Genomic DNA, 9,842 nt, shown 5'->3' with positions numbered 1-9,842 from the left:
TGTGTCTAAGGTGGATGCACTTATCATTTATTTATGATATATTATAAGTGGTGGGATATTTATTGAGTTATCAAACTCACCTTGTTCTTTTTAATTTTCTAAGAGGAGCGGGATACTTAAAGCTATTACAAAGAGCAAATCGTTTGCAAGAAAGGCTGGTTATTAAATCTGAGTTCTATTAAAGTTTTAGATTGTATTATCAATCTTTGAGATTGTTCAGTGTCTCGGCTATATATATATATATATATATATATATATATATATATATATATATATATATATATATATATATATGTGTGTGTGTGTGTGTGTGTGTATGTATGTATGTGGTTAGATTTGATTTTGATGTTAAAGGTTGTGCTTTGGATTTGTTATTGATATGCTTAATTTTGTGTTAAAGGATTGAATCATAATATATTTTATTGTTTAAAAACAATGTTTATATTATCACCTTTATTATTAAGTTACTATATAGGGGTGAGCCATTGCATATTCGGAGGTCATACTCTCCGAAATATATGGCAAATTTTATGGTAGGCTTGGGTTGAGATATTCTTTGTTCTTTGTATGATAACACAGTTTTGGATTTTCTTAGCTAGGATTTTGTGATATATGAATTTTGTAACCCATATCTTTTTGTCTTTTATTTTTACATTAACATGATATCAAAAATATTGTTTTAATTTGTTATTACCTCATGGGTGTTAACTCTTCTAATGGTAAATGAATTCTTACCTTACATAAAAAGCAAAAGTATCACCTTGAGAAGTGGAAAAGAAAAATTAACCATTTATATTTGAAAAATTTTAACATGAGACTACTGGATAGTTAAAATGTGGATGTACATAAAGTGGTTTACCCTTATCCGATGGGTTATGTTGTTTCACCTCATCTTGGATAAAGGACCAGATTTCTTTGACCCCACTCTAAATAAATATTCCCTTGTAATAGTAATTTTGCAATTAAATAAAATATGATTTATTTAAAACAAAAAATTTATAAAAGGTCCACAAAGATAGCATTCACCCTACTCATAGACCATCGACAGTTGCTGATAGCTTAAGATTTTTTATGTCAATTTATATTTTGTCCCCAGGAATATTGTGGTTGTTATCTATGCTATATGTAAAGTGATAGTTTTAGAATTAGAGAATACTCTCTTCATTTTGAATATGGGAGGATGCAACATGCCCTTCTTTTCTTCTCAAAATAAAATGTATCACAAATAAGATATTTTTGGTTTATGATCATTCTATTTTATGTATTTTTAATGGAGTAAGCTCAATGATTGGAGAGAAGATATTAAGAAAAAGGAGGGGAAAGAATGGATCTTTCCAAAAGCTAAGAAAATTTGATATTTTATATAATTATATATCTTTAATAATTATAATAAATAATGAAATAGATACTCCAAAAGAAAACTTGTAATTTGATCAATAATTAAGAAATAGAAACTTTTAAACTTTGCACCCTTTTTCACAAATTTTGGGATTTTTTTTTCTTTTCTATTTCTTTCTTCTAGCCATTTTGGGACTCTAATGAAGGTATGACCATAAGCAGGTATGGATTCTTTGTTGCATGCATGTATTACATGCATATGATTGGTGCACATGCCTGAGCCATACATGCTTTTTTTATACAAGCAGGTGCTCACACCACTCTAGTATGTGCACACCCCAAAAGGTTAGAAAATAAAAGATCTTATAAAACTCGTGAAAAAATTTGATCCTGTTGTCAGGTCCAGTATCTAGTATACTCAGCAACATAAGATATGATCTAGTCTATGGTGGTACTGTTTGCCTCTTAGAAGATGTACCAAACAGATATCACAATTAAACCATGAAAGGAAGTCCAAATGTAATAAAAGAACAAATGAGCATCTAGCTGCTTTGTGTCAGTCATCTCAAATCCAACCATTGATGATGGCAGAATCTCCCTCTATGAGAATCCTCACTATTAGTAGCTCTTGCTTGATATAAAGAATATTCACCTAGATGGCTCGAAGCTCAGTTTTGGGGACAGAAGGCTCAAAAAGATATGAGCCCCCCACCACCAACAACATAGCATCCGAACCCTAGATGATAAAGCTAGTACCATCCCAGCCATCCCTAATGCTACCTTCAAAATTAACCTTGACAAACCCTAAAAGAGGAGGCTATTAGGATATGAAAATAATCTTCTGGATCGCTACAGAGGCAGCATAAGAGTCCTAGCAATCAGATGCATATAGGGATGGGCTAGTAGCATCGAAATGGCTATACTCCATAGCCAAGCATATGGCTCTCTCTAACATCTGGTGTGCAGGCACCACCTCGATTTCAAAGATCAGGCTGTTCTTGAAAAGTCAAATCTAATAGGTGACATACGCCATCCTAATCTCTAGATATAGGTCAATTTTTTAGTCATACTCCAGCTGATCGTATCCGTGGAAGGGTCCAGCCAAAGGCCACTGCTCACCTCCCAAGATTGACTGCTCGTCCTCCTCTAGATCAACCTCACTCTCAGATAATATAGGAGGCCATGCTCCTTCGACTCATACTCTATCCCGTAAATCGGATAAGATGCTGGAGCTTCATGCCCTATTCTTAAGCATCGTGCACATCAAAAGTCGATCCCAAGCAACCTTTCAGAGAAAGAGACTCATCTTGAGATGAGCAGCCTCTCTCTACATCCAAGCAGCGTCGATCCTTCAATCCAATACAAGCCTACACATCTTAGACAGATCTCTCGTGGAGATCTTAGGACAACATGAATGGCCCCACACCCTCAAGTCCTGATATCGATGAATGGGAATCAAAATGGTGAGAAAATTCAATCAATGAGCAAACCATCAAAAAGATGGATCATATCCTATGCTCTCCAGCCCCTACCATCGACAGTGAATAAGTCATAGATTCGTAGCTGGTCGACCACCTCCATGCTGACATAGGTCGATCGATGGAAGAGAGGCAAGATAAAAATTCAGACATCCTGACTCACATCAATCGACTTTTCATCTCCAATCAACCATCTGACTTGGACCAATGCTGCTAAGGCACAAGAACAAATCTCCTAGATAAAGGAATGCCATGAATAGCTTGGATCTAAAATTTCTAACTTCATGCCCCATACCGAGCCCTCATCATCCTACTCCACAAGCAATTAGGCTAGATAAGGTGTCTAGTAGAATATCTGACAATCATAGCCTCCCTCCTGACCAATAGGGACTAAATCCCAAGGCCCTTATTCCTCATAGACTGACAGATCACCTCCCAGAATGACTTGTGGAGCCCATAATCATCATGCCTTGAACCTCATAAGAAGTTTTAGAATAGCTACTGGAATGGAACTCAGGTTCGATCTCATGAGGGTCATCTTATCCATCATGAAAATAGCATTGACCTACCAGCCCTCGAGGCAATCCTAGACCTACTGCTCTATAGGCCAATACTCGGCCCTCCAAAGTCACCGTCAAGTGACAGAAACCCTCAGATAGGTTAGAGCCCCGATTTACTCTTGGATCCCTAGCTTATCCTGAATCGCTTGCTTCATCTAGATTTTCGTCTTAGGGCTGAAAATGATAGTAGATTTCTATAGATTCATAAGTTAATTAGAAGTCTGACAATAGGTCTCAATAATGGACATAAAGCACCTACGATACATGCTTCATTAGCATTGTAATGGGCATATATTGATGCAGCACATGAAGTCCTGATGTGTGCTCCAATCATTTGTACACAACACATACATAATGAGGACGTGAGCAAACAATAACACCAAATTCAACCATACCCTTATAATAAGGAGTTTTAATTATAAAAGAGGTATTGGGGCCAAGGGCTCATGGCTCAACACATGACGTATTATCCGCTCTGACCCATGAGCCTCATGATTTTGTCCTTCAAAAAGTATCTCACGTGAGAAGGATGGTTCCTTACTTTATAAGCTAAAGTCTTCCTTGACTCACAACCAATATGAGATTAGTGATGCCCTCCTTTCTACACCACAATATAGCCTCCTAATCAAGAAAAAGTCTATATATGAATGGAATGTGTCCTCCCATTTATTTCTATTACAGACTGGTATATGGACGAGAGAAGCCCCACAGTTGTAGAGGTAGTCCCCTATCTGATGCACCACTATTGTGGCCAAGGGCTCATAGCTCAACACGTGAGGTATTGTCCGCTCAGGCTCATAGGCCTTACGATTTTATCCTTCAGAAAGTACCTCACATGAAAAGAATAGTCCATTCCTATATAAGCCAGAGACCTCCTTGACTCACGATCAATATGGACCTAATGATACCTTCTTTTCTACACTAGGAGGTATCCTACTATGAAAAAGAGAATCCAAATACAAAAGATACTTAAATAATATCCATATAGTCTATCCTTGTTCTAATTATTTTGATGCAGTTTCATAGTAAGTAAAGATGGAAAAGCTATCTATTCATGGTCTTTGTATTAAAATCATACATTGTAATTGAATGAAATCATACATTGTAGTTGAATAAATCTAGTGGTTAGAGGGAGACTAAAAGAAAAATGAGCCTAAACATTTGATGCATTACATATTTAATCACATTATTCTCATAATTGTAGTAATTATTAAAATATAGAGGTTCTAAAAGATAATTTATAGTCAACAAAACTGAATTTAATTGGACATTAAAAATCAACGATGTGGCTATTAAATCGGGTTGGTTTTCTCTTTGATTTTTCTTATATATTTAATGAATTTGGAGATTGGATGTTTCTCTCTAATTTTTTTTTGGTCTAAAGAGAAGCGGAAGCTATATTACTTGAAATAAGTGTAATACTGTATATGCCATTGTACAGAACCAGTCATCAAGTAACAAACCTCCTTACAAAGACAAATGAACACAGGATACCTACAAGACAAATACTTATGAATATAGCAACTCCATGCATCCACACTGAACCTTGGTTTGAGAGGAAGTTAATCATAAATCGAGCATAACAACCAGTTGATAATATGTAATAATGCAAGTGAAGAGTGCACCATATGAAATAACTAAGAAGAAAGCACCATATGAAATAACTAAGAAGAAAATAACATAGTGTAATAAAGGAGGCAGTAGAGGAAACAGTAACCAGCAAATGAAAATATATAAAAGCTTCCTGCTTCTGGACTAAGCAATGGAAGAGAGCCATAAATGCATGCATGTTGGAAGTAGAATTTTCTTCTAAATATGGGACCTTATAATGAAGAACATGAGTTATAGTACATATAAGTAGACACTATCCTGTGAGCTAAATAAAGTTGAGTAGCAATCATAGATAGAAACATTGATAGAAGTTGTGAGAGTCATATATAGCTGCTAACCTTAGTAAAGTGATAAAATCTTCATGAGTCAGTGGGTTTACGATACGAGGTTCAAACGTGTAGATACTCCACCCTCATAGATGCCAACATTATAGATTTTAGAAATAGTCTATCAAAAGCTCGCCTCTCCCAAGACTCGTCAGTGTCCATACTGAGGAGATGAATACAACCACCACTGAAGAACCTAAGACATGTGAAGAAAGTCTTTTAACTCTTAAAACCCACAGAAGGATGGAAGACACAGTGATTTGATGTAGATGAACAATAGCAGCCAATAAATAATTTTGATGTAACTTGAGGTTGGAATTTCATTTATTAATAGGCCATTGCCATGTATCAATATTTAAAAGACATATATTTGTAGTAACTTTGTCCTACACAAAGAAGAACAATAATGTGTTAGACACTCAAATTTTTTCACCTTACTCACTCTATTTTTGTTAAAATTTCTTACACTTTGTTTTTTTTCCTTCCTTTTTTTGATTTTTGACCTCTCCCTTAGTGACTCTGTAGCGAAAATTTAGTGCAGGGGCAAAATGGTAATTTTAAAATTTTTTCAAAATTACTATTTTACAGTGGAATTATTAATTAATCTCATTAATTAATACTAATTAACCCTACACTAGGATCTAAATATCATACAACAGCATGCATTTAAATTTGAAATTCAAATTTGAATCAGTAAATCTTTTATAGTACTGTGTTCAGAACACATCACCTTTTGCGGGTAGTCGATCACCGCAATCTGATCACCGTCGGGGGGCTCTAATCGTCACGTCGCAGTCACATAAATATCTGACCTCTGTGGATCATCCACACGAAGCTCCCGTTTGATCAACTCCTCACGAATGCTAGTTCATGATTTCATCCTTTTGATGGCAAATGTTGATCGAACTCCTTCGATCAATGTGTGCTGACTCCTCGGATGCTCTGGATCATTTGCACGGTTGCTTGAGAGGCTGATGGATCTCTCCCTAAAATTTAGTGGACTCATGACACTCGTGGCACACCAATCTCACTTCCCAAACCCTAGGTAGAAACCCTAGGGTACACACTAGAAACTCTACGCTCAATTTTCTTTCTTTTCTTTCTTTTTCTCTCGGAAGGTTTTGGACCTTCACCTTGCGCACAAACTTTTCTCACACCCCAAAGTTTTTCTCCTAAAATTTTTACGCACGTCCCACCTTTCTCCTCTTTTTAAAACAACGTCGAACGTGTCTTATCCGCGTGAGAGGATAAAGATAAGTGGTTGCACATTTGAATTCAAATCAAATTTGAATTCAAATGCAAAACCAACTCATCCCTATCCACTTGTGCATGAGAAGAGAAGGGGCGTGAGTTGATTTGTGCATGGAGAGTTTACACGAGAAATATTTTCTCGTGTAAAATATGGGGCGCACAAGATAAGACCATGGCGCATGGATTAGTTGGTTGCTCATTCAAATTCAAACTTTCTTTTGAATTTGAATGGCCAACCAACTTATTTTTATCCAGATATTTGGCACACAAGGGTGGGCGTGGGATGGCTTCTGCGTGGAGAAAATTTACGAGATGTTGCTTCTCGTGAATTTAAATATGCACAGAAGAAGTGAGGTGGCGCAGGGAGAAAAGTCAAGGTGGTTTGAACCTAATTGAGCCAACCTAATCTAAATAGGTTAAGCACAATTAGAATAAATTAAATCTAACTTAATTAGGCTTAATTAGGCTTAATAAAATCCTAATCAAATCAGGAATTAACTAAACCTAACCCCTGATCAAATCAGGGACTAAACCACCTTAGCGATTAGGTCAACATTTAACCTAATCGGGTCAATCCAAACTGAATTCAATTCAATTGGACTTGATCCAAAAATAATTACTCAATCAAATTGAGTTAATTAGTGATCAAATTACTAATTAAACCTCTCATAAATATTGAGTCCAAATCCGATGGGCAATCAGGCATCAGAGACCATCGATATGAAACCCTGATCAAAGAGTTCAAATTTCAAATTCAAAATTCAAAATTTTGACCCTGGTACCCAAAATGTGTGGAACTCATGATCAGAGAATCCTAATTCTCAATCATAGAGTCCCAGACACATAAGACTCATAATCAGCCATCTGATCAGAAAGGAACCACTAATGTGTGTGACCCCGCAGGTTCGAACCTAAGCCGGTAGCACAGGAACCAATTCCTGTACTAATCGAAGTGACCATCTAGCAATGGTATCCGACGACCGGATAGGTCGAATAATCGCAATCGCAATATTCAGAACCTATGTGAATATGGTTATCGTATAATTCATCCCTTTTGACCCCTGTGTTTAGGACGACTCAGGGTTAAACTGTCAACCCTGATGATATCATCCGAATCGTGCTCAACTCAATTAGTCCTGTGACTCCTCACTAGGACTACCCTGGCCAAGGTTTTGCTAAATTGAAACACGACTGTACACAGCTCCTAAACTGGAGTGGTCAATCCCATCTTGACACACGCACCGACAAGTCAAGTACTTGACTACACCCAGCAGCCTTCCGTCATTGAATTAAAAATTCAGGTAGTCCAGTGTCTAAGTGCAGTGAGTTGCTTGCAAGTCACCGTGGCGGTCTCAGGTCGGAGGGATATTTATACCCATATCCCATCGGAGCAAATCTTGACAGCAGAAATAGCTCCGGAGTTGGTCACGTTCAGTGCAGATGTACCATTACATCTCACCTGTATGCCATACCAGTGTCTCCACACTCTTTGATTATGAGGACAACCAACCCATATGGCACACAACGACCTATGCTCGATAAACGTTGTCGTCCTTGGTAACAACGTATCATTTGGTCGCGAACATGTTTAAGGACTAAGCGACAAATCCTCCTTTGTCGAGTCTAAATAGTCTTAAGGACTTCACCACAACACAGGAGTTCATTAGAAGATGAAACATTTGTGATGAAAAAATACCAAAATAACTTTTATTTATTTATAATTCATGTACTAATACAAAAGAAGCACAACCGTCAACAGGCTGACGATTGGCTTTGGGATACTATTCCCAACAAACTCTTAGTTCTATATATTTACATTTCCAAACTGACTTGTTTTCACTCAAATATTTTTCTCTCCGATGCCTCAAATAAGGTTGCTTGAGATCTATGTTGAATATCATCATCCTTGCATTAGCGATCCAGTCTTAGAATATAAAATTGAGAGATAAGCTGATAACATAAGAAGCATTTATTGTATTCATATTACTTTGAAGATAGTAGCCAACAAGAGGTAAACTGATGAGCACCTGATATAAATTTTCCACCGTCACTGCAACATCAATATCATAATAATCCAGTAGGCCATCTTCCTTATTTCTTCTCCCATGCTGATGCAACACTTTTTGACTACTGTACTTTCTTTTAATCTATATTTTTCCACCTTTGCATTCATACCATCAAATTATATTTGTAAATGAAGATAATGATCTCTTATACCTACATCTCTATTGCTTCCCACCAATATTTTTTCCTCCAAGGAACCTTATGGCCCCATCGTCAAAGTTGATAAAATCTAAAGTTAGCACCTCATATATGAATATAAAATAGACATACTTTAGTAACGAAAGAAGATCAAGTAATAGTAACTACATCCTGCATAAAGAAGAAAAATAACATGTTAGCCACTCAAAATTTCTCTCCTTTAGTCACTCTATTTTTGTCATCATATTTTGCTCTCTATTTTTGTTTCTTCCCTTTTTGATCATTAACCTCACCCTCTATCTCCCTAAAAACTGTATGTATACACTGCCAATCACTCTTATTTTCACTCAATTTATTCTCTCCCCAAAACACCTTGTAGAGATGCAAGTATTCCATGCAACATTTCTTTCTCTTGGCATCAATATCCCAACCATGCGATATAAAACTTAGAAATGAGCTGACTGCGTAAGAAGCATTGATCATATACTTTTTACTTTGCCAATAGTAGTCAAAATTAGCAGAAGTGATAGACAAGTAGTAGAGATTTACCACCATACCTCCGTTGAGTGTAGTATGCTCCTTTAATCAGTATTTTTGCATCTTTGCAGTCAAACTATAGAATTATATAATAATCTCTTATTCCAACATCAGTGCTGCTTCCTACCATTGTTTTTTCTTAAAGCAACCTTATAACCCCAATCATTATAGTTTATAAGGAGGTGAAGATATTTTTTAGAAGCTCCCATAGAACTGGCACAAGGTCAGCGAAGAAAGAAGGAGATCCATGTTAGTCGATAATAGTAAGATGAAATAGTCCTAACATCTAGTAAAAGAAACCTGCAAAATAAACAACAGATGGAAATCAACAAAATATAGTGACAACTACTAGTAACGATATAATAAAATTCTTTGAGCATTAGCATTGAGTAATTGTCTATATTGCAAATCAACATCTTGATTAGAAGACCAAGAGAAATCTCTTGATAAAGCCTTGATGGCCAAATAATCTGCAACTTGATTTGCCTCCCTGTAAACATGATTAGCTCGAAAAGAAAAGATAGAGTAGGATCAATATT

Source organism: Elaeis guineensis, chromosome 5 (assembly GCF_000442705.2).
Source record: "Elaeis guineensis isolate ETL-2024a chromosome 5, EG11, whole genome shotgun sequence".
Taxonomy (NCBI): domain Eukaryota; kingdom Viridiplantae; phylum Streptophyta; class Magnoliopsida; order Arecales; family Arecaceae; genus Elaeis; species Elaeis guineensis.
Note: the sequence above shows the minus strand (reverse complement) of the source record.